Source organism: Canis lupus, chromosome 36 (assembly GCF_048164855.1).
Source record: "Canis lupus baileyi chromosome 36, mCanLup2.hap1, whole genome shotgun sequence".
Classification (NCBI taxonomy): Eukaryota; Metazoa; Chordata; class Mammalia; order Carnivora; family Canidae; genus Canis; species Canis lupus.
In genome coordinates, this window is record NC_132873.1 from 26871605 (window position 1) to 26893131 (window position 21527).

General features: G+C 34.2%; 1 long non-coding RNA gene across 1 annotated transcript; it reads right to left on the reverse strand.

Annotated features, from left to right (window-relative positions):
* Window positions 1–4017: 4017 nt before the first annotated feature.
* On the reverse strand, window positions 4018–9059 carry LOC140625408 (uncharacterized). Its single transcript, XR_012024745.1, has 4 exons — window positions 8745–9059; window positions 6453–6596; window positions 5511–5627; window positions 4018–4823 (listed from the first exon to the last, which is right to left on the reverse strand). It is a non-coding gene; the product is annotated as an uncharacterized lncRNA (long non-coding RNA).
* Window positions 9060–21527: the final 12468 nt, after the last annotated feature.

Genomic DNA, 21527 nt, shown 5'->3' on the forward strand with positions numbered 1-21527 from the left:
TGAAACGTTAAGAACATAACCCTAGATTCAATTCACAGACTCTGTACTCTACCATGATACCATGTATTTTTGTGTTAATATTGGAAGCAAGTCGTAATGATAACTGATAGTAACTAATTCAAGTTTATATTAACTTTAGAAAATTTTAAGCTGTCCATAAAATTCTTAGAATATGTTAACTAACTAGAATTTAATTAAAAACCTGAAATATAAAAAAAATCATAAATTATTTTCCTTTAACAAATAATAGTTGTAAGTGCTCTGAAATCCAAAATTTAAAGAATCCTTTAAAGATTTTTTAAAGATAATTTTGTAAAGTGGGTGACATCAACCAACACTCTTTCTTTCTTTCTTTGTTTCTTTCTTTCTTTCTTTCTTTCTTTCTTTCTTTCTTTCTTTCTTTCTTTCTTTTCTTTCTTTCGTCTTTCTTTCTTCTTGATTGTAATATAATTGACATATAACATTACTTTCAGGTACACAACATAATGATTTGCTATTGTATTTATAGTGACATGATCACTGCAGTAAACCTAGTTAACATCCATCACTATGCAGTTACAATTTTTTTTCTTGCAAAGATGACTTTTAAAATCTACTATTTTAGAAGCTTCCAGATATGCCACACAGTATTATTAACTATAGTCACTATATTTCACATTACATCCCCAGGACTTATTTATTTTATAACTGGTAGTTTGTACCTTTTGACCCTTTACCCACTTTGCCCACCCCTAGCCCCCACCTCTGGCAACCACCAATATGTTCTCTGTATCTGTGAGTTTTTATTTGGGGAGTTATTTTAGGGTTCACATACATGGGAGATCTTAGAGTATTTGTCTTTCTCAGTGTATTTCACTTAGCATAATGCTCTCAAGGTCCAAAACCAACATTATTTCTTGACTTTGACCTAGCCCCAGGGAAATAAACTCTTTCATTGTGTATTATTAACTGGTAGCCATTAAGTTCGTATTTCACCAGCTTTTGATCAGAAAGTCCATTTTACTTTTAGAAAGTTTGCGTACAGCAAACTTGCGTGCACATGAATTTAGCTGCAAAAGACTTCTGATTACAATGTAGTTCAGTAACTGGTCAATTTACATTAATGAGCATATGCTTGGGAGGGAAATAATGTTTTCTAGGCAAGGGAGAAAGGATTCTTAGGTGAAGGATGCTATAGGGCTAAGGTGCAAAAGTGATCTTTACTGCTAGATATCTGACCAGTGTGTACACAGGATGACTAAAATACCATCACAAAGTTTCTAGCTCCATGACATTGCATCTAAATACTTTTGATTTTATTCTTATTTACTTCTATCAGATTCCTGCTTTTTATTTTTATTTGTAAGAAATATTTTTCTTTTTCTTTTGTACTTCTAGATTTATACTCTTTTACATTACCTATCCCTAGTAAAATAGGAAAAAAAGATCTCTTCATAATATAATGTAAAAATAGTCACCACTAGATAAAATTTTAAAAGAAAGCTTATGGTACATACTAAAGTCTGTGCTCTAAAGTTCATTGTATAGACTGATAATTACATATGCACTTTCATCATCTGCTTTCACATGAATTTGAAAAGTGGAGTTCCTGGAGGGAAGAAGCTCTCTAAGCTCTATAGCATAATGAAAAGAACACAGTTAGGCTTCTTTTTGATGTAAAAAAAAATTTAACTTTTAAAAACAGTTTTTAAAGAGTAAAAAATAAGTAATTTCTTACACAAAGGAAAATGTGTTACAGAGTCATCCCGTACTTAAAACAGTGCACACATATTCTTTGGCAGTAACTTTAAGCATCTACTCAGCATTGGTTTTATTTATTTATCAAGTTACCACCGCTTCCAGAATAGGATTTTTTTTCCAGTTCTCCCCTTTATTGTCCCCCAAATAGAGACTGGCTCAATTTAACTAGATAAAGTTTATCTCCTATATGTTATGAATGTCCCCTAAATATCATTTTTCTCATTCTTCGTGTTCTAATGGTCAAAGATATATGTTCATCGGCACCTCAACAGTCTGAATTAATTCACTTAAAATGAATAGCAAATGAATTCTTTGTCCTCTCTCTAAAGATGCATCAATTTATTAATAGAAAAGGTCTACTATGTATGAAAGCTTGGAAATTACTGATTCTGCTTAAACAATGTCTTGTAGTCAAGACTTCCTCACTGTAAGGATAAAGCCTCTTTAAATGGATTACTGGCATGTTCACAAAATATACACAATTAAAGCATATTGAATAACTAGGATTAATTTTATAGGTCTCAAGGCATTCTACATTTGATCAGCTTGTTCATCAGCCTCATTCCTTCATCAGGAACTATAATTCTTGTGTTCATTTTACATGAAATGTGTAGTTCAGGAAAATTTTTATAAGTAGATAGATATTTCTTCTAAAATATATACTTTCTGAACCTTTAAAAAGGGATCAACATCATTTGCATTATGAGACTATTAGTTACAATTTTAATACTAATCTAAATGCGTGTGTTTACATCTGCATTTAAATATGAGTTTTTTCGGGATCCCTGGGTGGCGCAGCGGTTTGGCGCCTGCCTTTGACCCAGGGCGCGATCCTGGAGACCCGGGATCGAATCCCACATCGGGCTCCCGGTGCATGGAGCCTGCTTCTCCCTCTGCCTGTGTCTCTGCCTCTCTCTCTCTCACTGTGTGCCTATCATAAATAAATTAAAAAAATAAAAAAAAAATGTTTAAAAAAAAAAAAATATGAGTTTTTTCTAACTACAACTCACTAGTTGAGCTGATCAGAGATCACTGTAATTATAAACCAAGCTTTATTTTTGATACTTGAATGGTAATCACTTTAATTAGTCATATCCAATTGAAAATATTATACTTTGTGTATTTTCTATAATATATACCTATAAAATCACTGTATATTTTTGCCCAAACAAAAAATGCAGTTATTTCTACAATTATGAATTCTAATGTTTCTTTTGAATTGATTGAGCCATACATTAAATAAGCATTCATATTCTGTGACAATTTCAGCTACTTAATATTGAGAATACAAAGGTACCATAAAAATATGTATTTCTCCTTTATACAATATGTGTCTGAGTGAGCATTCTTCCTTTGCCGTTCAGCAGTTCTGTGATGCATAATTCATTCTCTATGTCCCATCAATTCCCATATAGATTTGCTATGACCAGATTTATGATATGAGTTTAATGGTTTCTAGAAGCTAGTTTGCCAATGCCATGATTATAGAAATGGCTGCATGGGAATTTTATGCTCCCTGGCCACCTACTAATCTGTTGGAAAATGCAGTCTGGACTAAGTTTGTTTCTTGACAAGTGGGGAGGAACAATACAGAGTAATAGAAGAACTTCTATGAAAAATGTATTCCTTGGTCACTCTGGCAAATATCTCAATTGTACCAATACTAACATAGAGATTGAGGAAGATCTTTGAGTTCTGCATTAACTTACAATATTATCAAGAAGTAAAGTTGATGAATAGAAATAATTTTTTTAAATGTTGTCTACTTGAACTTATAAAATTTACTTTTATTCATGATTTAACTTCAATGTTTATATAGTAGAGAGTATAGTGGGTCCCACGCTTGATTTTTTTTTTTAGCGTGTATGTGTGTGTGTGTGTGTGTGTATTTATGTGCCTGTATGTATGTGCTTTGTAGATACATCCAGAAACTGAGGATCCAAGGATATGAAACTAGAATATGATTCCCCCAATAGCTCTAAATTTCCTCAAAAGGAATGATCACCTGTGGACTGGTGATTTGAATAGGAGTGATAGTAGAGAAATCTGTTCGCTAATGTGCACATCATTACAACTCTGTTCTCCAACTCATTTTTACCATTCCTTCTAAAATATCACTCCTTTATAATTTAAATTTTTATGACATAATCAACCTTTATATGGTGTTCTAAGTATAATTAATCAGTGTTTTGGAAAATCAATTAAAAGATTTATTTTGCCTCAAATTGAGCATTCCATGCATTGCAAAATTCTGTTTGACAGATATAGAACCATCTGAATCTTACAAACATTTCTCTGATATCATTGACAAAACTTTCATTTATCACTAGATCACATACCTTCCTACAAGTTCCAGCTACTGAATTTTAAACTTCATGGCGATAAATAATATTTATATATCCTTAGCCACTTTTACCATAATCACCAACTTAAATTTTACAAAGAAATTATAGATTTGTTATATTCAAGGTTCTCCAAATTATTAAAATAGGGATTTTTTTATTCCTTCATGTTAAATCTTGGGATAAACCACAATTCTGTGATTTCATAGAATGTGTCTTTTTGCTAATCTTCACCGAAAATTCATGTTAGTCAAAAAAATTTTGACTAAGATGAACAAAACCACTATAACTTAGAAAAGTAGGAGTAAAGGATTCAATATCCACAATGACATTATCATTAACTAAATTGGTAAAGTTTACTATTAAATAAATCTGTATCATTCACTGAATATTCCTTATGAATGTTCTTTATAAGGTAGTAGGTTAAGGACTTAATATACATTACCCCATTAACCATCACATAACCCTGTGACTTAGGCATTATAATCTTTAGGTTACCAACGCAAAACTTAAACCTCAGGCTACATTATTTGTCCAGTCATTTGTTTATATGATCATATGGCAAGTAAGAAGGATAGCAGAGGTTAGAAGTCAAGTAGGCAATCCCTTTGATTTTCTCCAAAACACTTTCTCATCCAATATACGCTCAGTCCTGGCTTCTACATAAGATGCCATGTTCTCGACATTGAATGCCTTTCAAAATAGGAGTTGTAGAAAGGATAATTAAGCCCACAGTAACTTCTGTAAAAAAAAAAAAAATCAAGTTATAGCCTTAATGTTGATTCCAAAGTAACCTTTAATCTACCATTGGTTTTAAAAAAATAAAAATAAATGCCTGAGCTTCTGGACACTCACTGTGCCTTTAGGTACAAAGATCTTGAAAGTGATTCTTTTTTTTTAATTTCAGCCCTCCAGGGGGTTCCTATAGCAATTTTTTGACTCAAGCATTACTTATATCAGCGGATGTATTTCTTTCACATCTACTAGTCCTATCTCTTTACCTGTATCACCTTTGTCAGTGTGATTTTTGCTGCTGGTGGGTGCTGGTGAGGAAGTAATGAACACCTTGAGTTAGATATTAGGTTTATTCCTTCCAAATGAAGTTAACACCAGAGCCATAGTTTAAAAAGAGAGAAAGATATTGCTAGGAGAGTGTATTAGAATGGCAGGAGGAAAAACAGGGTAAAGGCATAGTCGATAGAGTGGCTACAGGAGATGCTCTCTCTGTGAGTGGTTTAGATCATGGTATTTCTCCTCGGCACTCTGTGCCTTTCCATAATGGAACCCTATTCCTGCCCTTGCTACTTCATGGGGGTTAATAACTGGGTTTTCAGTTTTCTAATTCCCATGTGTAAGTAATAATAATTATTAGAGCTTCTGCAAGACTGCATAGGATACGCCTCTATAGTGCTTAGAGTAACTGCTTACCAAAGTCTTTCCATATCTGAGAGCTCCAGATAGACCTAAGTTTCCTGTGTTTTATTTTGAAGAATCTTAAAAACAATCTTAGGAGGTGTTATATCAAAAGCTTTACGTTTCCGGACCCTAAAAGTAAACACACGTACATCCCACAAGGCAATGTTAGAAAATTACACATTCTGAGTGTCAATCCGCACGCTGTCAAGTTCAGCCAGTTTTCAAAATATCACATGTTCTTTTCTAGTAAGAAATACACTGACATTAAAGTCATGTCAGACTCTCCAGAAAGATAACAAGAAAAATACAAGATAATTCAGTTCTTTGGCATAAAATGATAAATGAGTCATGCTGAAAAGTGGGCAGTTATAGCACATAAAAGATAACGACGAAAAGCTTTCCAAATAGCCATCTGACTCAAGCCAAGTAGGTGGTCAGCATGCTGGTTTAGCAGAATGTGTGGCTGATTGCCAGAGTGTTTTTGAGCAAAGCAGCTATTCATTTCACCTGCAAAATCGGCAGTTCACTTTGACATTGCACATAATGAAAAACAAGTCAATGGCTATTTTTAGGCCAAACTAATAGAGGGACTACAAGTAAAATAATAGCACCTTTTTTCTCTTCATGGAGAACACATTAAAGGATAATGTTTCTATTCCATGACTTCTTTCTCTAATTATTATTCACTGTGTGCTTTTTGATTTAAGATACATAAAACAAATGAGATGTAGCTCTCTGCAGTGCTGTTATGACCATTTGGGGTTCCGGTGAGGCTTTAGGTCTGAAAGAAGTTGTATCTTTTCTAAATGTATTTATGTTGTTTTGCAGGCCTCCACTGTTCTTTTCACTTAAGTTAACCAATTTTGTTTAATATTTAGCCTTATATAATATCTATACTTATTAGAGAGAAGATATAATAAGAAAATGCTATTCAAAATACAAACATAGGGGCACCTGGGTGGCTCCGTCGGTTAAGCATCTGCCTTCTGCTTGAGGTCGTGATCCCAGGGTCCCCATGTCAGGCTTCCCTGTGCAGTGGGGAGTCTTCTTTCTCCCTCTCCCTCTGCCCCTGCCCCTGCTTGTGCTCTTTCTCTCTCTCTGTGTCAAATGAATGAACACATAAATAAATAAATAAAATCTTTTCAACATATAAAATAAAAAAAATGAAATACAGATATAATATGCCTTCTGTGAATAATTTAACATATTGTAATGTGTACACGTACTACATGTGTATGGGTAAAGTATGGATATAAAAACATAAAATTGGAAGCAGTATTTTAAGTACATCTTAGAGCTTTAACAGAAAATACTGTTGTTAAATGATAAAACTAAATATATTCCACATAAATATAATTATAATTATAAGCACAAATACACACATAATGATTGAGATTACAAATGGCTTCTATCACTACAAATTTGAAATATATGTGCGTGTGTGTGTTTGCACGCATATATAGTGTGCTGGTATGTGTGTGTAGTATGTATACATAAATATTACTTTATATTTATATTTGGTATTTATATTTTATATATATAAATGTAATGCATGTATACATTTTATATTTATTTTAAAATTTATATTCTACTATATAAGTATGTAGTACATGTAATAAGTATATATCCAAATATGAATGTTAATATTACCCCAAATTAACCATCAAATTTATTTTAATATATTTCTAATGGACACGTGTGGGACAGCAAAACCTGTCATTTCAAAAGGCATTTGTATAAGTCTACAAAGCATGGGGGAAATAATTCAACCAATGAATACAGACAATTTCAAAAATCACTATGTTTATATAAATACACATGTGTTTGTTTATTGTTACTTAACAAAGAATCTTTGAGGTCTCTCAAACAAAAAGTCCAAGGCAATGTACCTGTAATACATGTGAACACTATCCTAACTATGTGTTTCTTTGTGTCTGTGTGAATGCTTATATTCCTTAGACTATTAGATGCAGTTTATAATCACATAAAAATCAAACATTTAAAATTTACTTGTAAACAAGAGTGTCAAGTTAATGTCATCTATTCTAGTAAAAAATATGTTTAGTCAATAATAGAGAAAATTAAGCTATCTTTGCTCTAACCTATAAAAGTTTTTCAAATGACTGGGAGCAACTAATTTTCCATAGGTGAAAATTGAATTTTAGAAAGATAATCCTTTATTTTTTACAATAAATGAATAAAATAGAAATTTATGGCCTTTTGACTAATAAGTACACATCCTAATGACAATTTTTAATACTCTCAATGAAGTTACCAGTATCGTATTTATATCGGAGATGAAGTATAGTGCAATGAAATGCAATGAGTAACTTACCAAGAGAGATACATGGTAAGAATGGAAAGTTTAGGCAAAATTTGCAATGGCTCAATAACATTAGTTCAAACAGCTTTTATGATCAATTCTTTTTCTTTGAGTCTAGATATTACCTTTACTCAACATTCCCTATATTGCTAAAAATATTAGAATCATCATGCTATTCTAGTTATTGGAATGATGAATACAGACATGTGAATGTTTCTATTAAATTAAAAGGTATATATGCATAAAACAATACATATATATATATAATTTAATATACCTTGATTACTCCCAATTCCTGTGTACTAATTACTCTGTAGCTGTTACCATTTGTGAGGGAGTACCAGTAAATTTAAAAGGAATTAGATGACCTTTAACAAAAGTCCCCAATTGAATAAAAGCCACCCCCCAAAGGAGTATACTGTATCATGCATATCAGTCCTCCTTATTAACTGAAAAAAAAATCTTATGATGGGTTAAGAGATAGATTTTTACAATGTCTCTTAAGTTATACTAGGAAGTGTTGGAATACAACGTGACCCCACTTTAGTAGTGATGATTGTCAAAGAAGTGTTATTGATTCATGTCTCAGTTGAAGCAAAAAAAAAAAAAAAAATCAATACCAGACAGCTCTAGGGGAGATGTTTCTAATGGTTTTACTGTTTTAGAGTCACCTGGGAGATGCCTTTCAAAGACGATCAACATGGCCAAACAAGATCAGTCCATCTATATTGTGGACTAAATCCAGGGACCTCAATATTTAATTTGGAAGGAATCCATCTTGGACTATTATTCCTAGCAAAAATAAGCATTCTATAAAGCATGAATATGTAGATTGACCATCATTCAAATACATTTATTGTTCTTATAATTCATCAGTTTCTTATATATACATATATATACACCTATATAAAGTCTCAAATTACCTCATTTATAATTTAACAGGAATTCCTCTTGTCAATAAATCAAAATAACATGGTAAGCAATCAAAATGTTGTACAATTTCTTTGTCAACCACTTTTTCCAACAGTCAGCTTTAGCTTTTTTCGCTTATCTTTACAATTTTCCCAAATGGCTAGTGGTTTTGAAATAATCTTGCTGAAGTTCCCGTCTGCATATTCCCCAAACTTGAAAGGTAGCGTAGACTGCTTGGCACAGTGTTTACACAAATGATGTATGGTTTAAAAGAGCTGCCAAAACATTTTTTTTTTTTTTTGCAACATGGAATTGAGATGAATCTAACAATGGTTTGGAATGCTTTAAGATAAATATTACACAATTGGACTGTTCCCCTGGCAACTATTTTTACAAAATCAGAACCAGTACTTCACAAACTTTTCTATCCTCTAATTAGGAGGGGAGAACTTTTGATAACATATCTTCAATAAAATGGCACGTTTTAAAACACTGTGCAGATTATTCAACATACAAATATATTCCAGATCAAGAGGCATCCTTTCCAACAAATGTTTTCCTGCAAATTATTCCTGAACATGTTGCCTATTTTGTGACAAAAACCACACAGTCTATTAGTTAGCAATATCTGAGTTTCAAGTGGCATAAACGCAATTCAAACTTGCTAGATAGACATGGGAATGTATTGATTAGTGTAATCGGAAAATCCAAGGGACAGTCAGATGGAGGCAATCGGATGACACTGTCAGGAATGTGCCTCTGTTTTCCTGGTTCTCTTCTTTTCCCAGGAGAGTCTAGTCAGATCTCTTCATGTGAAGGTAACTTTGCAACCACCTGATGCTCTGAATGTTCTAAGTTTATATCGTGCTTACAGGGCAGAACTGAATGGAAAGTGCTCCCCCTTCTCTCTGTCCCTGGTTCTATTTTAGTCTCAGAAAAAAAAATGAAACAAAACAAAATGACTGAAAATATTTAATTGTCCTTACTTGAGCCTTGTACTATTGTCCAGCCTGTTTTCTGCCGTGAACCTGTGATGGGGAAGATTGGTGCATAAGACTGACATTCGTTAAAAGAAAATATATTAGACACAAGATTAAAAAAATAGATTGTACAATTCATCTGGAATAAAAACACAATGCATTCCATTTCACCAGAAAACTTTTGACCCTGCATATCTTTCCCACTCAACTAACCCCTCTCAGCCTTTCTCTACTTTTGAATATTGTTTCCTCGCAAACCTGACACATAAAACAGTTGTGCATATGCTTTAGTATCAAACTTTTCTCCCATGGGTAATTGCTTTCTTTCTTTTGTTATTGTTGCTCCTTTGTTTTGTTCTGTCTCTATTTTTATCTTTTGTATATTTTTGTTTTATCCTTGATGTATTTAGCTGATTAGTCATCAGTGCATCTGTATTTAACTTTCTGTTTTTAAATTCTTGCATTTGCTGATCTCACAGTAACCTGAAACTTAAATATGAACACTTTTTAAAGAGGATACTTGGTTGGACTTCCCAAATTCTGGCAAATCCAAAATTTATTAGTTTGAATATGAATGCAATTTCATTTGAGAAAAAAAGAATATGCAATTTATTTTTTCTATCCTCAGATTCTAGCAAAGTGACAAGTTTTTTAGAACAAATGGCAGGTAGACTGAGGTTTTGTTCTGCATTATTTTTTTAAACATTTTTAACATTTGAGGGTTTTATTTAAATTATACTTAGTTAACATATAGTATAGTATTGGTTATAGGAGTGGAATTTAGTGATTCTTTGCTTACATATGACACTCAGTGCTCAACACAACAAGTGCTTTCTTTAGTACCTACCACCCATTTAGCCTACCTCCCCTCCAGCAATCCTCAGTTTGTTCTCTAGAGTTAAGAGTCTCTTGTGGTTGTCTCTTCTTTTTCCCTCCCCTATGTTCATCTGTTTTGTTTCTTAAATTCCACATATGAGTGAAATCATGTTTATCTTTCTCTGACTGCCTTATTTCCCATACTTAGCATAATACACTCTAGCTCCACCCGTGTCATTGTAAATGGCGAGACTTCATTCTTTTCGATGGCTGGGTAATATTCCATTATATATAATGTTATATATATGCTACATCTTCTTTACAGTTCATCAGTTGATGGAAAGTAGGGCTCTTTCCATAATTTGGCTGTTGCTGATAGTGCTGCTACAAGCTAAAGGGTGTGTGTGCCCCTTTGAATCACTATGTCTGTATCCTTTGGGAAAATCCCCGGTAATACAATTGCTGGGTCATAGGGTAAGCTCTATTTTTAACTTTTTGAGGAACCTCCATACTGTTCTTCACAGTGGCCACACCAATTTGCATTCCCAACAACAGTAAAAGAGGGTTCCACCTTCACGGCATCCTAGCCAATGTGTTTTTTCCTGTATTGTTAATTTTAGCCATTCGACAGGTGTAGGGTGGTATCTCATCATGGCTTGATTTGCATTTCTCTAATGATGAGTGATGTTTAGAAACTTTTCATGTGTCTGTTAGCCATCTGGGTGTCTTCTATAGAAACACCAAGGCTTCATGTCTTTTGCCCATTTCTTAACTGGGATTATTTGGTTTTGGGGTGTTACGTTTGATAAGTTCTCTACAGATTTTGGATAACAACCCTTTATCAGATATGCCACTTGCAAATATCTTCTTCCATTCCATAAATTGCTGCTAGGTTTTGCTGATTGTTTTCTTCACTTTGCAGAACCTTTTGATCTTTATGAAGTCCCAGTAATTCATTTTTGCTTCTGTTTCCCTTGTCTCTAGAGACCTGTGTAGTAAGAAGTTGCTACGGCCAATGTCAAAGACATTGCTGCCTGTGTTCTCCCCTGGGATTTTGATGGTTTCCTGTCATACATTGAGATCTTTCATCCATTTTGAATTTATTTTTGTCTACGGTGTAGGAAGTGGTCCAGTGTCATTCTTATGCAAGTTGCTGTCCAGTTTTCCGAACTTATTTGTTGAAGAGACTTTTTTCCCATTGGATATTCTCTGCTTTGTCAAAGATTAATTAGCCATATAGTTGTGGGTCCATTTCTGGGTTCTCTATTTTGTTCTACTGATCTTTGTGCCCGTTTCTGTGCCAGCACCGTACTGTCTTGATGAACACAGCTTTGTAATACAGCTTGAAGTCTGGGATTGTGATGCCCCCAGCTTTGCTTTTCTTTTTCAGGATTGCTTTGGCTATCCAAAGACTTTGTGGTTCCATACACATTTTAGGGTTGTTTGTTCTAGCTCTGTGAAAAATGCTGGTAGTATTTAGATAGGGATTGCACTGAATGTGTAGACTGCTTTGGGTAGTATAGACATTTTCACAATATTTGTTCTTCCAATCCATGAGCATGGAGTGTTTATCCATTTCTTTGTGTTCTCTTCAATTTCCTTCATAACTGTCCTATAGTTTTAGAATACAATCTTTTATATCTTTGGTTCGGTTTATTCCTAGATATCTCATGGTTTTTAGTGGAATTGTAAACACAATTGATTCTTTGATTTCTTGTTCTGTTGCTTCATTGTTGGTCTATAGCCATGCAGCAGATTTTCTGTATGTTGATTTTGTATCCTGCAACTCTACTGAATTCGAGTATCAGCTCTAAAATTTTTTGGTGGGGTCTTTCAGGTTTTCTACATAGAGCATCATGTTTTCTGTGAATAGTGAAAGTTTGACTTCTTTATTGCCTATTTGGATGCCTTTTATTCCTTTATGTTGTCTGATTACTGAGGACTTCCAGTACTATGTTAAATAAACATAGTGAGAGTGGTTATGCCAGTCTTGTTCCTGACCTTAGAGGAAAAGTTCTCAGTTTTTCCCCATTGACAATGCTGCTAGCATTGGGTCTTTTATATATGGCTTTATGATGTTGAGGTATGTTCCCTCTATCCATAATTTTCTGAGGGTTTTTATTAAGAATGGATGCTGTGCTTTATTATATGCTTTCTTTTGTGCCTCTGGAGGAGATTGTCTGGATCTTATCTTTTCTTTTATTAATGTGGTATATCATATTGACTTGATTGGCAAATATTGAACCCCCGTTGTATATCCCAGGAATAAATCCCACTTGATCTTGGTGAATGACTATTTTAATATACTATTGGATTCAATTTGCTAGTATCTTGTTGATATTTTTTGCATCTATGTTCAGTAGAGATATTGGCCTCTAATTCTCCTTTTTAGTGAGGTCTTTGTCTGGTTTTGGAATGCTAACCTTGTAGAATGAATTTTTAAGTTTCCCTTCCATTTCTTTCTTTCTTTTTTTTAACCATTTGAGAAGAATAGCTAGCTATTAACTCTTCTTTGAATGCTTGGTAGACTTCCCCTGGGACTCTGGCCCTGGACTTTAATTTGTTGGGAGATTTTGGATTACTAATTCAATTTCTTTGTTGGTTATGGGTCTGTTTAAATTTTCTATTTCTTTCTGTTTCAGTTTTGGCAGTTTATATGTTTCTAGGAATTCATCCATTTTTTTCCAGATTGTCCAATTTGTTGGCATATAATATAATATTCTCTTATAATTGTATTTCTACAGTGTTGGTTGTGATCTCTCCTCTTTAATTTATGATTTTATTTATTTGGGTCCTTCCTCTTTTCTCTTTAATAAGTCTGGCTATGGGTTTATCAATTTTATTAACTCTTTCAAAGAACCCCCTCCTAGTTTATTGATCTGTTCTGGTTTTTTATTTTGTTATTGTTTCTGTATCATTTATTTCTGTTCTAATATTTATTATGCCCCGTTTTCTATTGACTTTAGGTTTCATTTGCTGTTCTTTGTCTAGCTCCTTTATGGATAAAGTTTGGTTGTATATTTGAGATTTTTCTTGCTTCTTGAGGTAGGCCTGCATTGCTATATACTTCCCTTTTATGACCACTGTTTTCATTTTCATTTGTTTCCATGTATTTTTTTTAAATTATTTAATTTTCTGGTTAAGCCATTCATTCTTCAGTAGGGTGTTCTTTAACCTCCGTGTGTTTGTGGTCTTTCTAATTTTTTTCTTGTGGTTAACCTCAAGTTTCCTGGTGTCATGATCAGACCCTATGCTTACCTTGTTTCTCAAATACAGATAGATAAATATCAAATCATTCTGAATACCCAAGATATTGCTCTGAGGATTGACATTACAATCTGCACAACTAGAGACAGCAAGGAGAGGACACATAATGGGAGGTAGGAGGTGCAGAAACTGATTTGAGGGAGAAAAGGGTCACGGGTATTCAGAAGGGAGGGAGCCCTGATCATGGAGAGAGAGGTGAGCCAAAGAGAGAAAAAGCAGTGCACAGAGGATCACACAAGAAAAGCATCTTCCCTAAGCCATTGACTGGGGAATGGAGAGGGACTAATTATTGGGAATTTTTATAACCATTGGAGTTCAAAGACTGGAGTTTAAGAAATCCTCACCGTGGCTGGTGTGGAGCCTGGTGGGTGCCGTGTTGATCCTGTGGAGAAGGAGAGAAGAGGCCCAGGAGCAGACAATACACTCTGAGGATTCACTGAAACACATTGGGAGAGAACACCTAGTTAAAACTCTCCACACTAGACAAGGTCCCAACACTCCACTGGAGGCAAGGAGAAACTGCTTAAAAAAAAAAAAAAAAAAACTTCTTAAAAACCAAACCAAAACAAAAAAACATGACTCATGTATATGCTGCTTTTAAAAGACTCACTTTAGACCTAAAGACACCTCCAGATTGAAAACAAAGTGCTGGAGAATCAAATTTTATGCTAATGGACATCAAAAGAAAGCTGAAGTGGCCATACTTATATCAAACAAGCTACATTTTATTTTTTTAAATTAAAGATTTTATTTATTTATTCATGAGAGACAGAGAGAGAGAGAGGCAGAGACAGGCAGAGGGAGAAGCAGACTCCCTGTGAGGAGCCTGATTTGGGACTCGATCCAGGACTCCAGAATCATAACCTGAGCCACAGATAGATGCTCAACCACTGAGCCTCGCAGGTGCCCCAAACAAACTTGATTTTATTTATTTTTATTTTTTATTTTTTAAAAGATATTTTTTATTTATTCATGAGACATACAGAGAGAGGCAGAGACATAGGCAGAGGGAGAAGCAGGCTCCTCACAAGAAGCCCGATGGGGGACTCGATCCCATGACTCCAGGATCATGCCCTGAGCTAAAGGCAGACCCTCAACTGCTGAGCCACCCAAATGTCCCATAAACTTGATTTTAAAGCTAAGACCATAAGAAGGGATGAAGAAGGGCACTATATCATAATAAATGAATCTGCTCAACAAGAAGATCTAACAATTATAAATATTTATGCCCCAACTTGTGAGCACTCAGATATATAAAACAATAAGAAACATAAAGAAACTCATTGATACTAATACAATAATAGTGGAGGACTTTAACACCCCACTCACAGCAATGGATAGATTATCTAAACAGAAAATCAACAAGGAAACAATGGCTTTGAATGACACACTGGACCAGATGGACTTAACAGATATTCAGAACATTTCATCCGAAAGCAGCATAATACACATCTTTTTCAAGTGCACGTAGAACATTCTCCAAAATAGATCACATACTGGGTCACAAATCAGCCTCAACAAATATGAAAGATTGAGATCATACAATGCATATTTTCTGACCTCGGTAATCATTTATTTAAAACTAGCTTAAATTAAATGCAAATCACAAAAAGGCAAATAAGAATCAATGGATTCATGCAATGAAAAATGAAAGGTGATACCAACTTCAGGCATTGATGAATCAAGGATATGAAGACATTTTTAGAATGCTTTTTTTCTATGTCACTATTTTGTGTGAGGTCTCTTCTTTCTTACAAACAAAGAAGATGCAGATAAGCAGCTCTGGTTTATGTTGCATTCATAACTTCTGTTTCTAAGGCAGACCACTTTGGTTCCAGCATCCTTATACAAGTTTTAGAAAAAAATTCTGAATGCCCAAGAAATATACTTTGGCTAATCTAACATTTTGTGATTCCCTTTTTTATTATCATACTTATATGGTCACCAATACAAAATAAGGTCATTATTTACAATAACACTCTGAACAATGAATTATAATTCTGAGTGGACTATTTCCACATGTCATAGAGTAGATGAGACTCTAGCCTGAAAAAGAATGACATGGCCATCTAAGAAATAATTAGTATTTGGCTCTTGCGAGGCCATACTATACCTAAGATGTAGGGATTGTATTGATTTAAATTCTGCTGGATTCTTCCTATCATGTGACAATCACTCTGTGAATCACTTAGCCAGTGGTCCATATTCAATGGCTCCAATTCCTGAGGCAGCAGATGAGAGAGTGAGCTGGACTGGCAATAACACATTGTGTCCTGGGATAGATAGTGCCTTCAGGAAGAGTTCCTTATGCAAACAATAAAAGCTAATTGTGTTGAATCTCTATCTTGTGCTTTAGACTATGCTATGTATTATTTCACTGAAATCTTGTAGTAAGCCCTGTAGAAAGTTTTAGCCCAATTTTACAAAGAAATTAAACTTGGTGGAGGTCATAACTTTCAGAATATCAAAGAGCAGATAGAGGATTTGGATTTGGATTTAAGTCTATCTGAATATAAAAATCTCATAATCACTATCTTATCCTACCTTACATGTAGCAGAATGATTTTTATTTCAACTTCATTTGTTAAAGTAGTAAGAACTAAAGAGAGAGACACTGATTTTCCATAAAGGACATTCTTTTCCTTACAATTAGTGAACAAAACAGTAACAATATTATACAGAGAAGTAGAGCCTCAAAATGTAAAAGCTTACAGGGGTAGAAAATGCATCCCTGCTCTATGACAGAATTGTTGAAGATCTAAATGAAAGATAAATGAGATAAAATTAATCATGAACAATGGTATTTGGAAGAATAGATACCTGGATAGATCTTGATTCAAGGACTAGGAAAAAAGAGAATAATGCAAATGAAAATTTCTTCACCAAAGATTAAAATATATGATAATCTAAGGACTAGTAGAAAAATCTACTCCCATAAGTTTGTCCCAGAAAGTTGAACAATTTCAGAAAATATCTCCATTGGAGGCAATGATATGCTTCAAATGAATGGTACATTTTATAGCAAATATATATGTAAATATCTCTAACAGTTGTTCTGGCCATAGAGAAGGCTTACCTGGGATGATAAAATTTCCTACAAAAATAGAATGAAAATTATCATCATCTTTATAATCAAAACTATTTCCAAACAAATAAAGGACTTAACATGACATTTGTCATAGTAGTAGTACTTTTTAAAAAAGAAAAAAAAATGAAATGATTTAAAAAATCTACATTAAAAAACATTTGTGGTTAGATTCAGATTTTTTTCTTCCTAATAGCATAAAGCAAATAGCAAAGGGGGAGAGGCAGGGCAGAAGCAACATTTTTGCCCAGAAGGCAGTTATCAAGCTTAACAAAAGTGCAACCCCATCACCACAATTAAAAATTAAAATAAATTAAAAATAAATAATTAAAAATAAAATAGCTTGAAAATGACCAAAGACAGAACCTAAGAAGACTTTAGGTTTGAGAAATTGCTGAATTTCTAGTAAAGGTGATGGCAATCTGCAATATGCTAGTCTGGAGTTGCTCCCCCTCTCCCACACTACCCACCCTTGAATTGACCACCCCCAGTTAAATTAAAAGGAAGATTCTTTCAAACTAGAGCAGGTTGTATGGATCATAATCTTTTTTGCTGTCTTTGAAGGAGGCTCTCTCTTTGGAGTACTGGGCAACACTTAAGCCCATTGTCATAGCCTATCAAGGGGAAAATTATTTCAGAAACAGATAAGGAAGGGTTTGAGTCTACTGAGATTATGGTCATGGTTGAAACAAGCATATTCTTAGCTTGGCTGCGTACATACAAAGGAGAAGTCAGAGAGGGCCAAGCCCTGACCAACCCTAAATTTTGAATGTGCTTTCTCACCCTGACACAGATTCATTAGCAGAAGATGCTGGCTCCTGTTATTTGAGCACAACTCCTGTGCCCAAAGCTTAATAATCACTGGCTGATCATTAAACTATGGGGAAGTACTAGGAAGGAAGCCAGGTTTAAAAATAAGAGAGAATATTCAAAACAAAATTGAGCCAAGACATTAGCGGCTGCACACTGCTATTATAATAATATAATCTGTTATACGTTGTAATTATGATACCTATAGTAATAGTTATAATTTGTGATACCTATAAGCAAAAAATGATCATGCAGATACAGATATGGCCATATATGCAAATAATCATAAACACATGTACACACATGAACATTCCCTTAAAGTTAATCAAGCACATTAAAATATCAAGTAGAATAGACTCTTCAAGAGATATAAAGAAGAGGCTTGCAGAAAACACAAATGGCTAATCAACATTTTTAAAAACTATTTCACAGATCATAATTGAAATGCAAGCCCAAGTCAAAATGAGATCTCGTGTCACCACGATTTTGCAAACATTTGTACAACCTCGCACGAGAGAGGATATGGTTTAGTGGGAATCTTATACACTGCATGTTGATGATGTAAGTTGGTTCAATCAATTTTGAAATTAATTTGGTATCACCTCTTAAATTTGAAGATAAGCAAATGCTTCCATTCAGTAAATTCACTTATTGGTATTTTTGTGATATTAACAGCCACAAAGCAACTCAATAAATAAATAGGGTCTATTTATGCAAAACAATACCATACCATACAAATAAGTGAATGGCATTTGCACACATTAATATAGGGTTGGGAGACAATTCTCTGTTTTGGTTTTGCACATCTTGTGTAACTATCATTTCAAGCATATTTACAGAGCAAACACCTTTGGAAAATAGAGTGTCTTTCAGGCAGAGGGCAGATTTGTTTACTGTCTAAGACCATAAAGATAATGTCTCCATTTAGGGCAAAAGTTAAACAGGTTTGCCTGCAGTCTCTTTTAAAAGATGATGGATTTCTAAGCTCTGGGTTCCTCAGCTATAACAAGACTTACTGTGCATGCAGGATCCACCTTACCTTGACATCACATTACCCCCGTGGGGCTTGGGAGGCAAGATGCACCCAGGAGAGCATGGAGGTCATGCTGCTCGCTGTGCTGGGAGTAATCGATTCCTTTGTCTCCACCTCGGAGTCATCTGTGTTCTGTAAGATCTTTGAACTTGCAGCAGAGGAGCTTGTCAGTTAGCAAGTAGGCTGAAAGTCTCAGACCTCTCACAGTTCCCAATATATAGAAAAATCTTAGCACACAATATTGAGAATATTGAGAAAGATAGAAATATATATATATAAATATTTTGTTTACATTAAATATTAAAATATGCAAACAAGTAATATATAGCTATGCGCAAAAGTAAAAACAAAAACAAGTTAACATTAACTCAAAATTTGGAATACTGTCCACTTCTGGGAAAGGGAAGGAAATAAGATTGAGAAGGTACATGCAAGGATCTATCTAGTAGTAATGTTCCATTTTTAAGCTGCGTGCAGAAAAGTAGTCCTTATTTTACCAGTTTTTATACCACTATATATTTATCAATTATATTTTCTAAGTGGATTTAAGTATATGTAAAGGAAAGGAAAATAGTTCTTTTTTTTCAAAAATCAAAAAAAAAAATTTGACTAAGAAATTTCCAAGCAAGATAAAGGTCATGATGACTTTAGAGACCATGATCTTCAAGTGTGGCTTTTTTGCTTTTTTTAAATGAAGGAATGAGTATTAAAAGTAGAAGAGGGGCAAGACATCCTCGCTGTAGAGAGTTGGAGAGAAAAACTAGAAGATAAATAAAGGTATGAGAAGAGGTTTAGGGGAACTAACTAAATGAAAGGACTAAATAGATACTTGGTTGGTCAAAATATGACTTAAATAATAGTTTAGAGGTTGAGTAGTATCTGAGATACTTACTATACACGATGTGTGCAGCTATGTGGGGGCTTAAGTTGAATGAAAGAAAAGGTAATTAGAATTAAGGAATCGAATTGCTACAATGAACAAATGGACTTGTGTACGTGGAATTCACATAGAACAATGGATACATTTGAATTAGAAACGGTCATGACCAACACTCGGTGCCTAAATCACTGGTACCTATAAAAAGTAGTTTGAAGTTGCTAAATGAAAATGATGAAAGCAGTAAAACATGACCGTGCTTGAAGACCTGAGTATTTACCAATTATGTATTAGGAATTATAAATATATTTGGAATAATAGTAAATTTTTACAAAATCTGTTGTTATGGCCTTGTAGGTATTGCCAGCGTGTTCAGAAGTACCATAAGCAAGACTCAAAAACCTGTTTTAAATATTATTTAAAAAATTATTATTAAAATATTTAAATATTTCCCCATGTATTAGTGAGGAGTTGCTTTACCCTCAGCCCTCAAGGTGACTTCAGTCCAACAACTAAAGTATAGATGTCTGCACTGCAGGTGGCCTTCAAGACCCTGTTCTGCTCTAGTGTGGCACCAGCTGTTAAATACTGTGACCATCACCTGTGTGTACATGTGTATTTACATACGAAAAGTCATATGCACATATCTTAGCATCAAAGGCATACCCCTCTAACTACAGCCTCTCACTTCCCTCTAGCTGCTTTCACGGAAACCACCCTTTAAGGAGCTTCAACTGTTTTATCCTTCCACAGCTGCATGTTCATGATCCCCTCTAGTCTTTGCTTCTACTTTCTCCTGTGTGGAGCTTCTAGCCAAAATTTTAGTAACACTTGACACTTTTAATGTCTTGACCAAAACCTCTGTCTGGCTTTTATACATAAGCCTTAGCATCTAATCCTAGGCCCCTCTTACACTCCAATTTTTACTTAGATGATTTCATAATGCACATATTTTATGGTTTTATGTATGTATACATTTATGAACCCCAATTCTATCTCCTTGATTCTACTCCAGTGAATTTCATGCAGCTAAACCCAACTGCCTACTCAAAATTTCCCCTCAGGACTATGATAAGCTCTTTATAGTCAAAATTTCAAAAAAAACTAAATCTATGACCCTCTTATCTTTATACTATTTTGTCCGTGTTGAATTTTCTTTTTATTTCTGTTTAAAATTTTTCTTTTTGCTTTTTTTTTGTAAGTGAAAGTTGACATCATGTACTGAAATATGGTTGAAGAACATGAATCTTTTTTTTAAATTCATTTATTTATTCATGAGAGACACACAGAGAGAAAGAGGGAAGCAGAGACACAGGCAGAGGGAGAAGCAGACTCCTCACAGGGCAGCCTGATGCGGGACTCGATCCCAAATCCTGGGATCACGCCCTGGGCCCAAGGCAGACACTCAACCACTGAGCCACCAGGCGCATCCCAAGAACAAGAATCTTGAGAGTCTTCTTTGAAAACTTCTTGTCTTGATTCACCATTTCCAAATAGCATATTTAATTCTCCTGTCCACAATGATTAGCTCGGAAGTTGTCGGTTTCCTAAGTCAGTTCAATAAAAATGAATCTTAACATCATTGCCCAGATCAACCAACTATTAAACAAATAAAGTTGCAGAAAACAGAGAAAGTACATGAAAAGAAACTATGTTGTTTAGCGCTGAATTTTTTATTATATATTTCTTGTGGGTAAGTTTTGTCAATGGACTCTTCTTTACTTGATAAAATCAGTTTTAAATTCTGTTATAACATCTGCCTCTAGATAAGTCAAGTCCTCTTCTTATATACTCCTACAGCATCCTGTATTTTCTTCAAGGATGTTATGACAATTTGTAATTATATATTTGTTTAACTATTGGAGAAATATCTATTGCTTTCATAGAATGTAAATTTCAGGTGGAAAAGAGTAATGTGTTTTGGTG